The following is a 23,419-nucleotide window of genomic DNA, read 5'->3' on the forward strand; positions in this document are numbered from 1 at the left end:
GAGGCTATCAGACTTGACTTATGCTATAGGCCACTATCAAGTGAATTTTTAGAGTAACCCCATAAAATTCAGTTAAAGCTCGACAACATGAAGTCATCCAGCATACAGTATAGCGGCTTGTTTTGAGTGGTTTAGACCTAACTCGGTTCAGCTGTGTTTAATACAACAGGTGTGTTTTCCGTTACTGTTCTCATGGTGTTTGAGGCACACAAAGAAAAGCTAATATCATTAACCTTTTTTTTTTTTTTTTTGCAGAAATTTGTTAGATTTAACTATGATTACGTGCAGTACAACAAGGTCTTTGTGGCTATGGAGTAACTCAAAACCTCCAACCTGGCATCCCTGTCATTAACGGTCCTGTCCACTGCTCCTCCTCTACTGAAAATGTTCATAGAAAGTGAGGAAGGGGCAGCAGGAATCCTGCCCCACTTCCTCTCTATTAGAGCTTATTCCCATTTTTGACCACTAGGTGTATTTATAACCCTATGGAGCTTGGTGGGGCAGTGAGCACGTTGCTCCATGACTGTACAACATCTAAAACGGCGAAAAATTTAATAGAGCATCTGCGTATATTTGTCAAATAACATTTTTCCCCAACCATCAGTCCTTCGAAAGTGTGATGAACAGCTGATTAATATGGTAGTGCTCCATGGACGAGCAGCCACTTGTATATGAACGTGATGTTAGTACACTTTTCTTACCAGCTGTAGTATAGACATTTTTGCCCTTTCAGGGCAAATTAGTACTACTGAATAGTTCTGAAAAGCCATATCATATGAAAAGTATCTTTTAAGGTTAGGGTTGGGGCAGTGGTCAAATAATAAAAAAAAAAATCAATCAATCAATCAATAATCTGGGCTGCAAAAATCTAGCTAGCTTACTGCACTAATGTATTAGCCGGATTAATGTTAAATAAAACGAAATATTTGAATTTAATTCCACTAATCAGCTTGTCATGACTGTTTTTTTTTTTTACTGGTGTTACATGTGCTCAGATTGCTGCACTTATAAAAACACTGTATTGCAATACAGATGTCTACCAGGACTGTGGTTCTAACAGATCTTATTTGTATGTAGTATGCTGTAGTATGCTCAGAGCAAGGATACTACATACATTAAGATTTACGTAAGATTTAAAACAATTCTAACATGTGAAACACAATCTGGTAGAAGTAGGATCAGTTTACAATTTGGCCACAGGTTGAAATGGATCAAATAGAGGAAGATTTTAAAACCGTGACTGGATTGTAAACAATCAATCCAACCTAGTAAACCTGATTATCTCTGCAGGTTGCATTATATATTCTCTCTCTCTCTCTCTCTCTCTCTCTCTATATATATATATATATATATATATATATATATATATATAAAACAAATCCTAACTTAATATACATTAATATACATGCATAAAAATATCCCAATTACTCCACAGCAGAATGGTCTCAATGTCAAATGTGGATGAAATTAATAATAATAATAAAAATAATAATATGGGATAAACAAGGAGAAAAGGGAAATGATTTTCTTCTCCCCTCCCTTCTACATTTTAAACTGAGTCCTGGTTAAGAGTAGGGTTAATGGCCAATAGTTTTTCTTATGATAGTTTTTCTTATGAAAATTCATTAGAATACTTATAGCCTTGACGTGAAAGGAGGTGAAGTACCCGTGCACTGCAGCACTGCAGACTTGTTTACCTGCACAGTCTCCTCAGTTTCTACAGTATACAGCATCTCACTGAAAGCAATGGTCGTGACACAGAGGAATAAGACACACCGGGATAATTGAATGTCAGTATTTATAGCCATCCTACTACTGATGTATACTATTAAAGCAATTTCCAGTCAAATGCATGTTAATATATTTTTCCTGTCCAGAAGGAATGGATAAACAAACTGAGATGAATAAAGATGAATCACCTGGCACCTAAAACTTTCATTAGGTGACGACTTACCTAATTTAACTTAATTCTGTCAAGATGGAGTATTTTTTTAACCTCTTTTGAGTATAGAACTGTGATAATAATGAATTCAGTAACCCCACATGAGTCAGGGATTTTTCTTCATCAAGACGCATAAATTAAGAGAAATTTATTAACTGTGATTTCTGGTTATCAGTCAAGCTTCGCACTTCTGAGTGTCACATGGGATATTTCTAGAGATAAAATTCAGAAGAGTGAAAACACATTTCAAAACATCTTTACACATATTTTTTACACATTGATGTCCAAGGTTGATGATTTCCAAATAAACGCATGTGCCCTCCCCAGTGTTGGAAAAGCAGGAGACGGCATTGTTGGCGAGGAGGAGACTGATGTTGGCGAGTATATGGCACACTGCAGCTTGAGACAGGCCAGATATCACTTATTGGTCACTTAGTGCCGCCTCTAATAAACTGTTTCAGTGCATTAAGAGAAGATGCCGTGAAAAACAGAACCGACTTATATGCTGAGCCTTTACGGTTCATCCTTCTACAGAATTTCTTCTTAATGAAATGACTGGGCTTAATTGTCTTAATTTATGGATTTATGTTGGCTTTTTTTTATTATTTCTTAAATATTTAATATTTCTTTAATTAATGTGATTAATACAAAATGACTGGATTTTTACAAAATGTTCATTAAATGTGTGTGAGTGTAATTGAAATACAAACTTGACAGCATAATCCGTATATAAAAGTGCATTATCCATACAAATGATATGATTTGAAGCAGCTCAGTTGTGTTTGATATTAGTTAGTCTTCGTTCACGTAAATTTACACACACTTGAGCACGATTATGATACGATTTTCTGAAATTACGGGATTTTCATGAATACTAAATTTCTTGCATAAATGCTCAAAAAAAGAACCATTTATGATTAAATGTTTTAAGTATACTATTCTGTATATAAGGAGCTTTTACAATAAATACAATGTTTATGATGTTCAAAAATCACACAAAATAATTTATTTATTTATTTTTTTTACAGTTTATAGCATTAGTGATCCTAGAACATCTGGTAGATGAATGTCTGTATCACATCCTCCAAGAACTCCATCTCCCAGAATCCCCTGCTGACTACCACACCCCTCTCTCAGCCAACCCACTCCTCTTCGCAAGCTCACTAATCACACTCACCTGCACCTCATTTACTAATCACCACTTCACCCTTAAATGCATCTCAGTTTTGTGCAGTTTTGGTCTTGTTTGTGCTCTTCAGCTCACAAGTCTGATGGTTTGTCTACAATGGAATCTGGGAATGAGCATTCAGAAATGGAAAATAAAAGTAAGATACTGAATGTTAAAAAACCTATAACATAGTTTTATATTTATATATATATATATATATATATATATATATATATATCTTTCAGACATTGAATCCAGACAAAGCAGACTGCACCAAAAAAAAAAAAAAAAAATAGTTTTATGATGATGAAATGTTGTACAAGGTGCAAGAAACCACAGGAGAAACCTATATCTTTGTCAAATAGCCTAATTCACATATGCTTTGTATTGTAGAGAAATTTCTTTAAAACTGCTCATAAGAAATAGAATATAATGCAAATAAGCTGTAAGTAATAAAATATAATAGTTCTGTAGAAGTTGGGACTAAGTGAACACTACATATAAAAAAACTTGGAAAAAACACCATTGTGTCAAGCCTTGTTTGTCAAGGGTTTCAGTGTAAGGGAAAACTAATTTTGTGCTATATCTAAAAAAAAATAATCATGTCTGAAAGAAATAATGGACATGCGATTCACGTTCAAAATAATCCCCAGCTGGAAAGTAACATATGTTCAGCTAGTTACCTCCCTCTAAGTGTGAAGTCACCTTTGACCCTTATACATATTTGAAGTGAGACCGCCTGGGCTCCCTTCCAATACATCTATATGTCTGTGAAAACCTTAGGATTGCTCTACTACTATTGAGTGTTTTGATGACACTCAGATAGGAAATGTCAGCTACTTGCTCAAGGAATAATTAATATGACTGGCAATGACTTAGTGATCAGTTATGAAGTTATTGATGTTTTTACTTTTTATTTGTTTAAATGGGTTTTTAAGTTACATCCATCCAAGTCCATGACCTTCAGTTGATGCCAAAAGTATAGATACACCTAGTCTAAATATATTCAGTCCCAGTTTTTCACAACTACATGCATTCTAATCAGCAAATTGTCATAATTAGGCCTTAACTGGGAGCACATGTGGCACATCTATGAAGGGAATACCATTAGAGACAGTGTCTTTTTGTCCTTGACACCAGGAAAAAAATCTAGGCAACTCAGCCAAGATCTCAGAAAATAAACACTGTGGACCTCCACAAACCTGGCAATTTACAATCAACTGCAGGTACCACAAGCAATTCTATTCAAATATAAAAATTTTGGGACCACACAGACACTCCATCATTCAGGAAGAAGGCACACATTAAATCCCAGGGATGAATGAACTTTGGACTAAAAGGTTCGACTGAATCCCAAAACAACAACAAAGGAACTGCTGAAGGAGCTGGAGGCATCAGGTACCAAATACGTACATCTACCATAAAGAGAGTTATGCATTACGTCACACAAGAAAGAAGCCCCTACTACAAGACCAGGATAAAAAAGCCAGATTGAAGTTTGAAGATGGTCACAGGCCTTTTGGAGGAGTGTTCTCTGGATAGATGCAACAAAAATTGAACTGTTGAGCCATAATGTTCAGAGGAAAAAGGTTGAGGCTTTTAATCTGAAGAACTCCATCCGAACTGTGAAGCATGGGGGTGGCAGCACCTTACTGTGGAAGTGTTTTGCTGGAAAAGGGACTGATGCACTTCAGAAAACAGATGGCATCATGAGGAAGGAAGATTATCTAGAAACACTAAAGCAAAACCTCAAGCCATCAGCCAGAAAGTTTAAACTTGGACGAAACTGGGTCTTCTATCAGGATAATGATCTTAAGCGTACCTCCAGAGCTGTGACACAATTCCAGCAGAGTATTGTGAGAAGCTTGTAGAAAGGTTAGGGCTAACTCAAGAGTTTGATTCAAGTTCAAGCAATTCAAAAGGCAATGCCACCAAATACTAACAAATTAGATGTAAACATTTGACCCACTAAAAATCTGAAATAAATCTGTGTCTTAGCTATTATTCTGAAATGACGTCTTATGGAAATTAAGTAGATTAACACAGGAAATGTATGGTAACATGAGATGTGTAGAGTTGTGAAAAACTGAGGCTGAACATCTTTATCCGAGGTGTATGTAAACGTCTGTACCTCAGGTGGGTAGTGATGGCATTTGACGTCAGGTGGCGAGAAACGAGAGTTTGAGAGGGTGCTTCCCACATAAGCAAAGCTGTCACTAAAACTTTTGAGCGAGTGCTTTGTGCTTCGCTGTCACTTCCTGCTAATGTGCTCTATCCTATCTGCGGAAGTACAAAACATTTCAGCATGTTTCCAAGGCCCTATTAAATTATGTTCTTACAATCCAAGCACTATAAAAAGACCGACTGACAGCATGGAGTAGTGGATTAGGAAAATGCAAAGTGTGCATATCGGTGGTGTTTGTTGTTTTACGCACAGTAAAGCCTAAATGTCTGAGTCTACTACCAAGATTTGCTGTTTTATCACAAAAACTAATGACTAATGCCTTTTTTTACTTTTCAAAACTCATACCATTAAATAGCTCATGATAGTGATTTTATACTGTACTCTCCCTTTTGTTATATTAAGTATTAACAGTGGGTTAGCATGGCTTAGCCACTTCCCTAGCATTTCCTTGTTTTGCTTGTGAGTTAAGTGTATTTCTTGACCCTGCCTCGTCCTGATCTTGGCTTAGAATCTGCCTGTGTTTTTATTCAGTCTAGATGGATGCACTAGCCCCGGCGTAAGGGACAAGGAGATTACGTGATCAGGTTTTCATTCAGAAACGCCTGGCAGGTGAGCACATTTGATACGCAGTCTCCAAAGTGGTGGTGTTTCTGTTTTTCTTTTTTCGTCAACCAGATAAAGCAAGAACACACTCCAACTGACTTTCACGCACATTAATATTCAGATCTCGGACACAACTCCAGTCTTGAGAGCTATCCTGAATTAAAGCATGCACGTCTCAGTTACACGTGAAGGAAAAAGTGAGGAACAGGGTTAAGTCCAGCTCCACTGTCCTTTGTGGTCAGATCTATTTCATGCGGGAATTCATGTTTTGGATATGCAACGTTAAAAAAAAATAAATAAATAAAAATCATTACATTAGACGGCGACAAAAAGCTATTTCTGTCTTCAGTCTGCATTTTCTATCCCTGATTTTTTTCAGGCTTAAAGGCAAGTGCTAGCTCTTAAAGGTGGTGGTAAAAAAAAAAAAAAAGAGTTAATATTGTAAATATTGTGTAAATATTGACCTGCCTTATGGGCTTAAGTCACCAACTCCGTAAACAGTCCATAATTAACACGGTGTACTTCAGATGCTGCTTTTAAGTTTTGCTTAGTCTCATATTTGTGCTAACTCCATTAGCTCCCAAGTGTTTCAGCTGTGATCTGGCTCCCCATCATTTTTACCACTTATACCCAGACGTCAGGAAATAAGCACTAATCTTGCTCTAATCTATCATTAGTGTGATCGTTATACTCCTGCCCTCTTCCCTCCAGGCACTCCACTCACTTCAGCTCAGTTGTTGGAATTCAAATCACAGCCTGACACAAGAGGAGAGGCATTTACAAGAAGCTAACAAAGAGTCAATGAGAGAGTGTATTATAGTTCAAAATATGACTTCCTAAATTTGTCAAAAGCAAAGTGAGGGGAAGCACAAAGGGTCAGCAGATCTCTTCCAAGAGCGTCCAGCTGCTTGCTAATTAAAAACAAAAAGCCTTTCCCTGACAGAAACACACACACACACACACACACACACACACACACATACACACACACAGCTTTATCCTCTTACATGACTTGCTCAGCCATTTACCCCATCGCCAGCAAATCTCTCCAGACTCTTTTTCTCTGACTTGTTCTATCTATCTTCATATCGTTCCTTCTCGCATTTGCTTTTTTCCACTATCAGTCACTCAAGCTCCGTTAAATTTGAATCCTTTCATGGAAATGATACAAAAAAAAAAGGTACAGTGCATTCCCTCACTCACTGCAAGTACAGATATTCTTTTTTTTTTTTTTTTTCCTTTTCCCACAATATGTCTCGTGAATTACTGGTAAGTGACAGATGAAGAACAGAGTGTGACATCTAAATCAGTCTAGTCAGTTTCTCATGCCGTTACTACCGCACAGTACTTCCTGTAGCGCGGTGCCTGTTTGACATGACTTCATGCTTTTCTGTTCTGTTCTGTTCCGTTGTCCTGGAATAAACTGTTTTCTGATATAGTAATTAACTTCTTTTGCATTTGTAGCAAGTGTTATGCAAGGATACACACTTAATACATAATCACCTAGTCACAATTACTCGGGCTAATTAACGTTTAAGAATCCTTAGTCGTAATTGTGGTGGCCTGGAAAACCATTCACATTGTCAGACTTTATACTGTATACAGATTATACACAGATTTTTGGAAGAATCTCAACTAGAAATAAAAGTTCTAGCAATTTAAAGTCTGATTACTCTCCAAATGTGGAAAAAAGTAGAAAATCGCATTTAGATTTTATTCCAATTCCACTGAAAGACACACTGCCTATTTCTACATTTATAATCTAATCCACTCATAGAAAAACACCATTAGTGACCATTCTAAGTTTACAGTAGGAAATGAGTTCTCGCTTTGATTATCAGCATCATTGTCGTCTTTTCACTCGTCTCAATCTCTGTTATGGCTAACATTCCTGCTGACTAAATCTCTTTGAATGAATGTCTTTTTTTTTTTTTTTTTTTATCTCTGATTGCAAACAGACAAGTTCTGGCTTATATCTGTCTCACTTATTGCACGTAGCTACCTAAGAACAATTAACTTGTGACCTTTGCTGTGTGAGGGAACTCGTACATCACTAGCAAGGTTTCAGACATCTTTACACTGTTCCTGTCAAAGCAGCTGTTCAACTGGCTTGATTTTTGCAGGCAGAAAGCCAAGGACAGGTTAGAAAGCAGCTTAAATTAAAATACACACAAAAAAAGTCATTTCAGTAAAATATATTTTTCTCGAAGTAGAGATGTTAAAACTATTATTATTGGTAGAAAATGTAATCAATCGATTGTGGTCAAAACCTAGTTTTCCACAATATGAAATGTTTTCCAGAATTCAGCCTCAGTGATATCTGACGATCTGAGAGATCTAGATCACTGGTAAAAACCTGATTTAACAAAAAAAAAATATATATATATATACATAGTGTACATTCTTCATTTATGTAGTCATTACTATATGTGTTCTGAAACCTCAATTGTAATTCAGTAATAATGTTTTTATAGTCAAAAATACAACTTTATATTTATTGTTGATAAATGGCTGTGTACAGCATGTGCAAAATTACACTACTGCTTACACTTATAATATCCAAGTAGCATAAAATCATCAGATAATATTGTTGTCTGACTCCCATTAACAGCTCACAAGCTGTCCAGATAGAGATCGGACATCCTTGATGACCAGTGTCAGTATATCAGTACACCTGAGCTCCTGATGGCATTGTGTCTAGTAGAAGCAAGAGTAACTGTGGTAGTGGCCTTTGCCATGAAGGAATCAGATAAGTTCCCATACGGACAAGGGGACATCATGTTAAAGACAACGAATGACTGAATTTGGATTAAACAAACCTATGAATCTCTGAATAATAGAAAGACAGTTGATGGTGGCATGTTGATGTCATGACAGGATATTATTTGTTTTGTTGACATTCCACAACATGAAATGTAACTATAAACGGATAAATATGACATGTCATTCATTAATAATTCATTATAATTGTTGGTAAATGTAGTACAAGAGGAATAAAACACTTGCTGTTATTTCAAATGAATCAACTTCGGAGTAGTAACAGTAGCTTCAAGTCAAAGGCGTTGTTGATATTTTTCTATAACATCACACTCTATACTTTATCACTTACACAAAAGCCTAGTAAAAAAAAATCAGGCTTGTTTTTGGCTAGAGAACTGAGTTCGAGTGACTTGCTCTCACTGCAAGTTGGTATAATTGTGTGTTAAGTATTACCTGCACTGTCAGGGGGTAATACAGTGCAGTAACTCATTCCCGCTACCTTATTATTTGCCTTGTATTTTGTATTCTTGTAATCACATTACAGTTACTGTCTTAAGTAAAAATTACGTCGGGTTTGCATTGCGTTTCACTTGTATTTCTAGAAGCGGGACGCCTTTAAAGTGTAAATTTTGTTATGTAATGACCGAGGAGGAGAAATGTGAAAGTTATTGCCATTATTACATAGAGATATTCTCATTAAGTGAAGCCATTCCTACTGTTTTGAATTTACTGCAGGTAAAGACTAAATGTTCACTCGTCTCTGCACCATTATAAATCATCTGAGTTACAAAACTCTATTTGGAAACTGCTGGAGATTTATTTATTTATTTATTATTAAAATCATTACACTGACTAGCTGACTTCTACATGCATAAAAAACATAAGACAACTTTAGTTTTAAGTATCCAACACTTTTTCATTAGGACAGAGGCCTAAAAAGTACAGACGTAAAGTACTGAGATTTCTAAAGGTTTGAATTTGTATGAGGTGTGAAGAGGAATTAGGTAATAAGTAGAAGCGAGAAACTAATCCATTCACACTTAAGGAGAAGACTTTTTTTTAATTAATTTTTACTGGATTACATTCTTCATACTTTGAGTACTTTTTCATTCATGCTTTGAGTATGTTCTACCTGAACACTGCTATGTGGGCGTAAAATAACTTAATTAATAATAACCTGAGTCAATGCGTTTGTTTGGCTTCTCCCAACATATGGATTTAAATTACACTGAACAGATAACTCAAACACTCCTTTACAAACACTTTGAATAAAAAAAATGCCCTTGGGGACCTGTGGGTTTTCATCCCTTTTTACAAACGTTTGCAATATTGCGTTAAGCCTCCCTGCCCATTGTCACATCAATGAGAAATCATTCGTCTTCGGCCTCATTGACTCCTACAGTGAAATGAGCTCTCCAACTGCAGCGGTGACTCAGCCCGCGCAGCCGGCGGTCGCATTAATTATATTTCACTTTTGTCAGCACATTAAATGCAGGCACTCGTGGCAGCTGGCATGTCGTAAAGTGGTGGCCGACCGTAACGCTGGGACTTTTTGACCTCCAAACAAAATGGCTGACTTTTTTTTTTCTCCCCCTCTTCCTCATCTTTAAAGTCAGCAATCAGCAGAAGAACAGAACAGACTCAACTAATGGTAACAGACTAGAGGGGTCAATTTATTTTTTTTCACGAAGCTAAGGGCAAACTGGCCTTTCTCAATTAGTGTTGAGGGAACATATTAGCATTCTAGGTCTCCTTCCAGAAAAGGAGGATTTCTCTATGCCTGCAGTTATCTTTGATGGTAATTAGAAACACTGGAAATAAAATGCAAAATTCACATCATCTCCTCTCTGAAAATGAATACTGAAATTATTCAAACTATGGAAATCTGACTCACATTTTGTTATATATATAAATTCCATATTCGATATATGCATCTAATTATACAGAATGAGCTTTAAGGCTCATTCGGTTGTCCTGGAATAAACTGTTCATGCCAGTCTACTCTTCGGGATACAGACAAAGCAAAGCACAAAAGAGACAAAACAGAACATATGATCTAAAGTGGTAAGGGAGAAAAAAACGAGGTCTCAAAGTTGTCATGCCCCCATGTTGAAATGGGGGTGTTTAGAGGGTTGTTCCATACATTAGAACACACTCATGTTGTTTATCAGCCAGTAGAAGCTCTATAGACATGTCAATTTTGGTCATTTTCACAGCTTGGAAGAGAAAGTGAATAAGATCTACATACTATCGTACTACTACTGGGTTCTGTACGCCAATTTCAGGTAACCCAAATAATCCTACAGAAACCTGAAAATGAAGCAAATAGTGAATAAAAGCCGCCTTAAGGAGTTTGCAAATCACAGCTACAGGTCGATAGTTTTGTACGAACTTCTGTGCAGAGACAAATACATCAGCCGCCTTTGTAGTTTTTCACTGCTGCGGGAGAAATGAGACTGTAAAATCCCCAGAGTTTTCTCTGGTTTCTCATTTACAGCCCAGTAAACCTCCCATCACTATCTGGCCTCTAAAACTATACATTTAAAAGGTCTGATTTTCTGGGTTCTCGCACTAGTTGTGGATGGACAAGTGACGGTGTATCAAGAGATGAGCACAAGGTGCATTCTGCCACCACGGGAATGAAATAAGTCCCGTCCCCAGCACTAGGAGACGTCGATATGAAGGTTGGACGATGTGATATTTATGTCATATCGTCCAACCTTCATATCGACATCACGATTCTGAAAGTATTTCTATGATATGTGATGCGTGTCATGATATACTGGATAGGTTTCCTCACAAACTGGCAGCAATACAGTACTGATGCATTAACTTATATATATATTTATATATAAATAATACATTTGTTTATATAAAAAAAAATCTAAAATTAAATTTTTAACATTTACGATTTTAGATTACTGAAAAAAAAAGTATCAATATGTTCTGTATGTCAGAAATGTGTATTGAGATATTGATATTATATCATCATATCTGCCAGCTTTACATCACAGTCCCTAACTGGCTTCTAAACCACATTAGTTTTTTGTAACTAGTAACTAAATGCTATTTTAATTTAAAGTCAGGAGCAAGTACAGCTTAAAATGTAATTTAAAATACACTTAAAAATACAAATACGTACAAATGCATTAAAAAAAAAACTTTTACAAATGTAATAAACTGAATTTTGTTAGATATTTTCATGACGTTTGCTAGTGTTGCTCATAAAGGACTGATGAACTGCTCTTTTTATCTCCAGCTATGAATGTTTGAGTATGTTTTTCAGATTTAGGCGACACCAGCTGTGCTTATTTCTGGGTGGATTGTGTCTCATGAGGAGCTCTGAATTAATGAGAAGGACAGTCACTGAAGGGTACAAGGCCAGAAGTGTTCCGGTAGCGTTAAAAATGGAGGCGGGTGATCTTTGTTTCGAGATTCACATTAATCACAAAGACATGAAAGCACGTTCCTGTCGAGGAGGCCGGCATCTTACCGGACCTTTGGTGATCTTTTCATGTTCTTTACCAGCGAGAGCATCTGTCAGGATTCTGAGGACATAATTTTGTGATTCCATGTAATTGATTGTTACTGTAAACAGAGCCACAAATGAGGCGACGTGAAGGCGACACCCAATTGCCGGGTCAATCTGTAATGGCACCAGTGACAGATTTATATAGAAAGACAGATACTTTATTGATCGCGTGAAGGGGAATTGCCTTGTTACAGAAGCCAAACAGCCTGCTGCACTAATGAAGAACTGCACATACAAACGGGAATAAGTGCAATGTAACACCATGATGCAATACAGGCAATAAAGACACAGCCTTTTGAAAGACTCTTTTAAAAGACTGTGACTAGAATAGCACAATTTCAGCAATTACAAGATTATTTTCATTTCATTTTCAATTTTTTATATACTATAGGTTTTTACAATCATATGGAAAGTCTACCTGAGATCCTTTTCTCCATGGGGAACCATATTCAGTTTTGGCCACATCATCTATCAACAATATTTTGTTTGCATTTTTGACTAGTAACTCTGAAGGCTGTTTGTTTTATGTCTCGGAATGGCATGTGCTCGTTAGGCAGCGCACTCACCCAAACAACTCTCCTCTACATGGAGATCTGATTCAACGACACCTGCAAATTGCCCGGTTTCTCCCCTGCTGAGCGATTTCTTTTCCCGTCGTCGTCTTATTTTACTCTCATTCCAGGCTAAAGGAGAGTCACGCTTTTGGTTTGTTTGGAGCCCAAATAAGGAAGGCATGTGAAGAGGCCATGAATAGAGAGGTGCCCCCTAAAGTGTTACTACCGCTCATGAGCAAATTGCAGATTTCTCAAGTGCTCCTAAGCGAGGTCTGGAAAATGAAAAGGCATAGCCTTGAGCCTTGAAACTAGGTGATAAAGATAAATTACAGCGCCACAAGGCCTTCTTATACATCGTAACAGTATCTCACGGTTACCGTGGAGAAAGAAGCCAATGAGGAAGGGACTCTGTAGCCAAATAGCAAGCTATCGATATGAAATCACGATAAGTAGAGAGTGAAATATTAAGGACAGTTTGCAGTGAGGGTATGGAGGATGCAAGGCAGTGACTTGAGTTTCTCTTGCCTGTATTTCTCTTAGACTGGAAAGACGGAAGTGCCACTGGGTATAAGTATTTGTTTAGATGACAATAGCAGAAGCTAAAAAAGAAAGTTTTAGAAACCTCTGGATTAAAGCAGCTTTACGATGTGAATTTTAACAGGCCCCAGGCTCTCCCCACTATTTCTTCTCAGCAACCTGAGGGCCGTTTCAGTGCTTTATTAGCTCAAGTGACGTTTGATAGATGACCACTTGGACGCCTGAAGGATTATAAAACGCAACTGTAGACCTCAGGAGCAACACCAAGATGGCATTGCAGTCTGATGGAATTTCATTTACAAAATAGCAACAAAAAAAGTGATAGATTAAGCTGTTTATGAAAATATAAACCAGAAATATATACGTTCACTATCCACTTTATTATGAATGCCATACTAACACTAGGTAGGAACAAATTTCCAACGAATTCTGTTGTTGGTCACTGGGGAAAAAAAAAAAAAAAAAGCTAATTGGATTTACTTAATTCAGTTGTATACATTGGTTCCACGTGATTGGATTGCGTTAGATTAACACAATTTCTTTTCTTACATCCAACATGATTTGATCGTGTATTTTCAAAGCGTTTAGCCCAGCAACATGCTCGAACCCAAATCACTAGGGTAGTGAAGCAGAGACGGTTACTTCTACATTATTCTCCTGCACATATTCCTGTCAGCGCATCCTCACAACATTTCATAGCATAATTAGAACTTTTCCTCACACTCTCTCTATATAAATCAAATCAGTAATCAGTAAAAACTTATTTTAATTATATTTAGTATAAGCAGTGAAATCACGTTTTGATGAGAAACTTAATATTTCTACATAAACTATACATAATAGCCTACAGTATACTGTATTCTCTTAAATTTGACTGATCACATGACCTTCTTTCAAGTATAGGGAACTAGATAAGCAGCTTGAAAGACAAAATAGCTCCATGGAAGAATAATTCATGGAAAATATTTTAATGATATTCTTTCTGACAAGTTTAGGCTTATTTCAGAAACTATCCCTTTGTGCTGGAAGTGGCAACTTGAGCAATGTAGAATGTTGATGCACACTTGCGGTGATGCAAAGGCGATAACATGTTAAAAACAAGACTGGAACAGAGACCAAGTCACTGAAGGAACGCTAGAAAAAATTACTATCAGCATCAGGTATATAAAAAAGTGCAGAAAGATAGGAGCTTGCTTTTGGTTTTGACCTTACAGCGATTAGTGCCCAGCCATATTTATCACTTTTTTTTTTTTTTTACTATAGATCATTTGATATTCCTCTTTTGTGTTTGTTTCTTTTATTATTCATATCTTGGACTGGATTATTCTTGTATTTATTTTCGATTTATCTTAATGAACTGTCCTTGGGCTTTGGAAAGATGTACTAAACCTAATTACTGCCTTTTTGTTATTTGCGCACATAAAAATGTCTGGAAAGACAGAGCCAGGCTCCGTGATTAAGAAACACAATATGGCATATTGACTAAAGGATGCCTAAAATCATTAATTCCTGTAATTGCTAGTTTAAAATGCCTAATGTTCCTGTATTGCTCTCAAGTCTAGGTTGCCCTCTGGATTCCTCACAGCAAGAGGGATAACGATCCTATTAGCTTCTGGTAAACATCACATCAAAGGGAGTAGGAACTCTCGTTACACCACTCGTATCCCATCAGCTCCTGCTGCCGAGGCGCATGCTGCGAACCCCTATTCTGCCTTATGGAAATGTCACCAGGCAGGCTCACATTTAAGCCGAAATGAGAAAAGTGGAGTTATATCTCAGCTGATGTAGTAACTGTGACTCGCTCGAGTTTCACTGGATGCTTGGCCAAAGGGTGCGGACAAAGTGGCAATTTGTGTTGAAATCACACACAGTCTTAGCAGGACGGCAGGATTGGTTCAGAACGGCTCGGAAAGAGCAATTTTGAAATAATGGATGGAAATGTCCTTTTAACCTTTTTCAGCTCTTTGAATTTCAGAATGTTGTTTATTTATTTTTTTTTTTTGTCGAAACGTGCTTGGGAAACATAATGCGTTCTACTTCCTTTTTCCAATACGTGGAATATTGGATAAGTGCATCTCTAGTTCTCAGAATATTTTCAAGCACCGGTGGATCGGTATTGAATAAGATTTTATAGATTTTCCTTTCTAAGCCACTGACATAATTTTTATACTTGTAGTGAACTCTCCTCTCTCCTCTATATTTACCACCCAATGCATATTTTAGGTGGCACCGCTGTAAAAACTCTGATACACTAAAACAGCATTATGCTTGATTTATGCAATGGCCTTGTTTTCAGTTGGCTTTGATTAAACAGTCAATGAATCAAAATCATGATCTCTCTACAGATTTTGAAAAAAAAAAAACAAAAAAAATTCGTATGTTGATGTACAGTACAGTGTGTGTATTGTACATGAATGTGTGAAGACAAACAGTCTTCTTCTTTTTAGGCAAAAAAGCTCAGTCAGGATTACTGCTTCCCAGTTTAAATATGTCAGTAGGTTAAAAGGCAATAAGGCGAATATGGTGTGTTGTCCTGACAGTATTTCGGCGAGCCTGTGCCCACTATAGCCTGAACCCGACGTGGTCTTCTGCGTTTGTAGTCCATCCGCCTCAAGATTCAACATTTCATGCATTCTGAGATGCTTTTCTGCTCATCGCGGTTGTAAAGAGTGCTTATTTTAGTTACTATAGACGTCATGTCAGCTCAAACCAGTCTAGCCATTCTCCTCTGATCACTCTCTTCGACAAGTGACCTTGTACCGCCCACAGAACTGCCGCTCTCTGGATGATTTATTTATTTATTTTTTTTTTATTTTTTTGCACCATTCTGTATAAACTCTAGAGACTGTTGTGTGAAAATCCCAGGAGATTTTCTGAAATACTCAAATCGGCCTGTTGGGCACCATCAACCATGCTACGGTCAAAGTCACCAAGATCACATTTTGACCATTCTGATGTTTGAAGTGACATAACTGAAACTCTTGACCTGTATCTGGATGATTCTATGCATCCCACTGGTGCCACATGATTGGCTGATTAGACAGTTGCATGAACAAGCTGGGGTTTTCCCATTAAAGTGGCTAGTGGAGATATATTTAATTTCATAACTTCCACTGGTGACATCATTTAATGCCATTGTTACATGCTAAATGCTGAATTATGTTCATGTGCTAAATGCTTCAAGCTTTATGGTCCAAAGGCTTCCACATTCCACTTTAAACATGATGCGATACATTTTAATTAATGGATTTTAAGGCTTTGAATGTACATGTGACATTGGAAACAATGTCCATAGGAGCACACAGTGCATAGGTTTGTCCCTGAATTAGAGCTAAGCTCTTATTACTGCATGGAAGGAGAGAAATGCTGCAACAAAGAACTCCGTGCATTCAGAGGACACTGTGGAGAATGTCATTCTACTTGAGTACTCCAAAAACCCAAATGACACTTCAACTCTGAGTGCCCTTAATATGCTTATGGAAAATGAGGGCCCTTGATACTTTGCTGTTAAGGAAAAGCTGAAATGTCATTGTGTATGCCTCGTGTTCTGTTCAGTACTTAGAAGTGGGCATTTAATTGACCACCTTTTTAAACAAATATTCACAATATTAAAATGTATTTTTATATATATCTTTTTTTAAATCGTTCTCATATCTACAGAAAGGTTCAGCTGAAGAGCCACTGCAAGTATTCTACCACTTCCAATACCTTATCTTTTTATATTTTTATTAAAAAGATAATTTATTAGAAATCTAGATATTATTATGAGCCAGTCTAACAGGGATAAGTTTTGGGAGAATAAAGTAAAATGTTGCTACATATTCATTAGAGCTTGAATATTCATATACATTTCATAAATATGCAACAATTTTACTTCATTGTCAAAACAAATATGCTCCAGAATGTCTCCTTTACTGCTAATAAGAATTTTGATTGCAGGAAATTGTCTTATTTGGGTTGCTGAATGCAAAACACTTCACAGTTCAGCGTATACCCATCTCTAGTTTAATAAATGAACTGGACATGCAGCAATCTCTGGTTGAATATTTTCAATACAGCATAGATATCAGTATAGAGTACTACACCTAGATAGTTGTTATTAATTAAAAAGGATGCTTTCACTTTAAAAATCACCTGTTTAAACCGAGCCCTGGTGCGTTTACCACTTCAGTGTGGTTTAACTGTTATGAGAATGTGATTCGACCCTGAATCGATCCCGCAGGAAGTGAGACAAACATGCTGTGTATTATATGTATTATATATGAGTGGCGGACTATATTTTTCTTCTTCAGATGTAATCTGCTAAACTGATCCGTGAGGCGCAAACTGAGCCAAAGAACAGAGCTTAAGTGCTGCAGAAATACAATGCGTCCTAGAGAGCAGGACTGAAGAAATGCTGGATATTATGTAATTATGTATTTATTTGATTATTTAGCACAGACTCCATTTTTCTCTTGGTTGATTTCCATAATTTTTACACATTGCCAAATTAGTATTCCTGACCGATGAATAAAATGAGTCCGTCAGTATTTTTTTATTTATTTAATTTTTGGTTCATTGCATTATCTGCAAACTAATCCTCCCTAAAATCTGTCACTATGAGGATGACATTTTCTCTTTTAAGCAATGATGAAGACACGTAAAAACAAAGCTACTCTACTTTTGCATATAAATAAGAAAACGGTCACGTGATCACATGATTGCGCAGCTCATATGAGTTTGATAAGCGTTCAGTGCAAGTGTATCATAATGTTAATGATGTAAGTATGTCCTACTGCTAGATTATAAAATACCATCATACTGTCTATATCATCATACTCCTTGCTCCTGGTGTAATGAAATCTAGACTGTTTTTAATCTAACTGATTAAACTGCTTAGCTGAGTAATGCAGCGAGAGTGTTGAGAATGAACGCATAGTACAAACATCTTGCATCATATATATTTAGTCATTATGTGCAGTGCTGGTGGGGCTTTTCTTTTCTTTGTTTAAGGGAACTGAACTGTTATTTAATGTGCATCTCGATAATTAATTTGGAAAATGAGACTACCTCATCCATGACCGATGCCTAGTCACACAAATTGGCAGCTAGAGGGCTAGGCTGGTTCATTATGAAGCAGCGAGATAATTTTCATGAATCCATCATCGAAGGTTATCTGATGACGACGTGGTAGTAAACAAAGGCTCCGCGTTCATGGAGCTTTGTCCGTGAAACTTCTCTAAGTGAAACACATCCTCTTCTTGCAAGAAAAAAATAACACTAAAAGACATTGCTCTTTCTATCTGATTGTGACTGGGGAGTGTGAAATAAAGTCTAAACTGGATAAATAACAATATCTTGTTCATAAAAAGATATATTAGATCTTATATACTAGATATTCTAGTATAATCTAGTGTAATGGAGAATCTAAAATAGACCAGTGTTAGCCTTCAGTAAATTTATCAAAACAATAGTTTTGAAATAGAGAATAGTTTTCTATATTTTTGTCCATGTTAAAAAACTAAAATCTATAGGAATCTTATAGCACATTTCAAGTATGTCATTTTCTATATACTGATCAGCCATAACATTAAAACCATTGACAGCTGAAGCAAATAATATTGATTATCTCGTTACAGTGGCAAGGGGTGGGATATATTAGGCAGCAAGCGAACAGTCAGTTCTTGAAGTTGATGGGTTGGAAGCAGGAAAAATGGGCAAGTGTAAGGATCTGAGTGACTTTGACAAGGGACAAATTATGATTGCTAGACAACTTCGTCAGAGCATCTACAAAACGGCAGGTCTTGTGGGGTGTCCCCGGTATGCAGTGGTTAGTACCTACCAAAAGTGGTCCAAGGAAGGACAACCAGTGAACCGATGACCGTGTCATGGGCGCCCAAGGCTCATGAGTGGGGGGAGTCAAGGCTAGCCCATCTGGTCCGAACCCACAAAAGAGCTACTGTAGCACAGACTGCTGAAAAAGTTAATGCTGGCTACGATAGAAAGGTGTCAGAACACACAGCGCATTACAGCTTGCTGTGTATGGGGCTGCGTAGCTGCAGACCGGTCAGAGTGCCCATGCTGACCTCTGTCCACCAGTGAAAGCTCCTACAATGGGCATGTGAGCATCAGAACTGGACCGTGGAACAATAGAAGAAGGTGGCCTGGTCTGATGAATCGTATTTTCTTTTACATCATGTGGATGACCGTGTGTGTGTGCGCGTCACTTACTTGGGGAAGAGATGGATCCACTGTGGGAAGAAGGCAAGCCGGCGGAGGCAGTGTGATGCTCTGGCCAATGTTCTGCTGGGAAACTTTGGGTCCTGGCATTCATGTGGTTTTCATTTGACCCGTACCACCTACCTAAACCTTGTTGCAGACCAGATACACCCCTTCATGGCAACGGTATTCCTTAATGGCAGTGGCCTCTTTCAGCAGGATAATGCGCCCTGCCACACTGCAAAAATTGTTCAGGAATGGTTTGAGGAACATGACAAAGAGTTCAAGGTGTTGACTTGGCCTCCAAATTCCCCAGATCTCAATCTGATCGAGCATCTGTGGGATGTGCTGGACAAACAAGTCCGATCCATGGAGGCCCCACCTCGCAACTTACAGAACTTAAAGGATCTGCTACTAACATCTTGGTGCCAGACACCACAGCACACCTTCAGAAGTCCACGCCTCGAAGGGTCAGAGATGTTTTGGCAACACAAGAGAGACCTACACAATATTAGGCAGGTGGTTTTAATGTTATGGCTAATCGGTGTATATTCTGCCAGTATATAATACAGTTCATTCTATAACTATTTCAGTTTTCTTTATCACAATGTACCATCACATTCCTACTTTTATAATAATAAATACTGCTGTATTTTCATTCATCATTCCATACCACAAAGGTCTGATGTCAACGTTTTCCCAATATGGAAAGAACAGTAGGTCAGTGATTACGAAGAATTACACCTAGTACACAACATTTCTGCCAGAGAAAATGTTTTCTTTTTTGGGTCCACGCTGAAAGCTATTGCAACAAAAATGCACAGTGGAGTGCAGCGGCTTAAAGAGTACAAAACAGCGTCCAGGCTTGCTGCAGAATTCTGAAAAGGAAAAAAGCTGGGGGTCAGGAGGTGAATAGAGTATATTAGGCTTTGAAATGCAGATGGAATGAGAGAATCTGTCTCTTCTTGATCATGACAAACATGCACTGTGATTTCTAAAGGGGTTTCACTATGCTCTCAGTTCTTTATTTTAGTTCTGAAGCTCGCGTTAGCGAATACATTTCTCCTCAACAGAAAATTAGTGACGTCGTGCTGATCATGAGTTCATATCAGTCAGAGTCTGTCCTGAGTATTAGCATCGAGCTTGTTCAGTCTGACTGTAAGATTTGGGATGGTGTTATCTGATGAAATAATGAACAAATTGTGTGGTAGTTTTTTAGGCACCACAGATTATTGTCATCAAACTATACTTCAGATTACATGATTGTGTAGCTCATATAAGTGTTAAATCTCACACACTTGCCCACACACACACAGACACTGTGACATAAGTTTTTATGCACAGCACAGGTGAATTCTTGAATCTGATTGGTCAGATGGTGTGGACTAACTTTATATAACCACACGGATCTGACACTAGTTCCAGTGGTGAATATAATACCAATTACTGGAGTATTTTTGCATTATTTCAGATTATTTTCCTATTATCTATTTCTGTATCTGTTTAAATTGGTCTATGCTATTTGTCTTTGCCAGCAATATTGTCTACCAAATTTTTACTTGGTTCTATTTCCCAAAAAATAAACTTGAATGAAGGAACAATCACAGTTGCCATGTGAACCATTCTGGCAAGAAAAAAAAAATTCTATTTAATTCAAATGATCTATTTATTATGAATAATGTATTTGAATTATCTAGAATGGTATTTTTCAAAAGACGCACTATAAAAACAACTATTAACTCTCTGATCAGTCATAGAGATAACCCATAATCCATTCAGACCTTTCTCAATTTCTTTCAGACCTTTTGCTTTTTTTTTTCCAAACACTTTTGTTCATGCTACTTTGAACTTGTACCTTGTAAGAAAGTGCACACTTTGAGTGCTTAGTAAGTGAATTTCATGTATTATTCAGATCTGCACCCAACCTTTCCTTTCTTTTCCCACTCTCTTAATTCCTTTCAGCTGTACAGAATTAGCCCCTACATATCTCACAACGTATCCATACTTTCAATAGCACTATTTTGTAATTAAAAAAAAAAAAAAATGTTCATGCTGTGATGCATATCACTACTGGGCAACGTCTATTGTACAGTATGTTCCAAGGTTATCAAGTCACGTCACAGCTTCAAGGCTTCAAGGTAACTTTATTGAATAAACGCTATACAGTAGTCAAACGGCAAAAGCACTCTCATTACACTTTCATCCCTCTATTTCTATGGAGAGCTTGTAGGTCAGATTTTCTTAAAGGATGAGAGAGTTAATATGTATATTCTTCTCAGCATGAATTTCTAAAGTTCCACAAAGTGACCCGGCTCACACTGATCTAGATCTGAATATAGGCGTAAAAAGGCCTATAGCCTGTTGCTCAGATATCCACATACCAATACGATACATTATAACATTCGAAAATGTACGAGATTGTTTTATCTACATGTTGAAGTACCTTCATTACCCATTCAGGATATATGATGAAATGTTTTTGTTAGTGATTAAAGTAACAGAAAATTATTTGTGTGTATGTGTGGATTGCATTGTATACAAGCACTGTATACACAGTACAGTGCAAAAGTCTTAGAATTAATTACATGAAATGTCTTTATAGCAAATAAATTACTGGAAAAAGGCAAAAGGTTATTGGGAAGTTATTTCAAACATCCTGGAGAACTTGCCACAGTGCTCCTGTAGACTTTTGATGCTCTTTATTTCTTTTTTTTTTTTTTTTTTTTTTTTTTTTTTTTTTTTTTTGCAGCCTTATATATATACACAGTTAGGTCTGGAAGTATTTGGACAGTGACAGGGTTTTTGTGATTTTTGCCTTTATACACCACCACAATGGATTTGAAATAAAACACACAAGATGAGATCGAAGTGTAGACTTTCAGCTTTATTTTAAGAGGTTCCACAAAAATATGGCATTTACCATTTAGGAATTACAGCCATTTTCAACAAAGTACCTCCATTTTCACAGGCTCAAAGGTATTTGGACAAAGTGACATAATTGTAAACATAACCATAATTTTAATACTTGGATGAAAATCCTTTGCAATCAATGACTGCCTGAAGTCTAGAGCCCATGTTCTCAAAACTCAAATTCTGAGTTTCCTCCCTGGAGATGCTTTGCCAGGCCTTCACTACAGCCACCTTCAGTTGCTGCTTGTTTGTGGGTCTTTCTGCCTTCAGTCTTGTCTTCAGTAAGTGAAAAGCATGCTCTATTGTGTTGAGATCAGGCGACTGACTTGGCCATTGAAGAATATTCATTTTCTTTGCCTTCAAAAAGTCTTGAGATGCTTTCGCAGTATGTTTAGGGTCATTATCCACTGTGAAGCGGCGTCCTATCAGTTTTGTAGCATTTGGCTGAATGTGAGCAGATAGTATAGCCCTATACACCTCAGAATTCATCTTGCTCATGTCAGCAGTCACATCATCAGTAAACACCATTGACTCCGTTCCATTGGCAGCCATACATGCCCATGCCATAACACTGCCTCCACCATGTTTGACACATGATGTGGTATACTTTGGATCACGAGCTGTTCCTTTCTTTCGCCATACTTTTCTCTTCCCATCATTCTGATACAAGTTAATCTTGGTTTCATCAGTCCAAAGAATCTTATTCCAGAACATGGGAGGCTTTTTTAGATGTTTTCTGGCAAAGTCTAATCTGGCTTTCCTGTTCTTGAATGTTTCCAGTGGTTTGCACCTAGTTGTAAACCCTCTGTATTTACATTCATGAAGGCGTCTCTTGATTGTAGATTTTGACAATGATACGCCTACCTTCTCCAGAGTATTCTTGACTTCTGTTGATGTTGTGGAGGGGTTTTTCTTCACCAAGGAAAGGATTCTGTGATCATCCACTTTAGTTGTCTTCCGTGGTCTTCCAGGATTTCCAAGTTGTTGAGCTCACCACTGCTTTCTTTCTTTTTAAGAATGTACCCAACTG

General features: G+C 37.3%; 1 protein-coding gene and 1 long non-coding RNA gene across 5 annotated transcripts in view; one reads left to right on the forward strand and one right to left on the reverse strand.

The window, feature by feature from the left end:
* The window catches only part of cntnap5a (contactin associated protein family member 5a), a 115,280-nt gene that overhangs the window by 83,552 nt on the left and 8,309 nt on the right, over positions 1 to 23,419 (reverse strand). The gene's annotated exons all lie outside the window — the stretch shown is intronic.
* The window catches only part of LOC113540309 (uncharacterized), a 70,666-nt gene continuing 48,677 nt past the window's right edge, over positions 1,431 to 23,419 (forward strand). For 2 of the 3 annotated variants that reach the window (XR_003404017.3, XR_008301768.1), the window contains exons 1-2: positions 1,443 to 3,267; positions 5,827 to 5,904. This is a non-coding gene — a long non-coding RNA (uncharacterized LOC113540309). Of the gene's footprint in view, positions 3,268 to 5,826; positions 5,905 to 23,419 lie in introns of all 3 variants that reach the window. The other variant, XR_003404018.3, reaches the window with a different exon arrangement.

The sequence above is a fragment of the Pangasianodon hypophthalmus genome, chromosome 5 (genome assembly GCF_027358585.1).
Source record: "Pangasianodon hypophthalmus isolate fPanHyp1 chromosome 5, fPanHyp1.pri, whole genome shotgun sequence".
Classification (NCBI taxonomy): Eukaryota; Metazoa; Chordata; class Actinopteri; order Siluriformes; family Pangasiidae; genus Pangasianodon; species Pangasianodon hypophthalmus.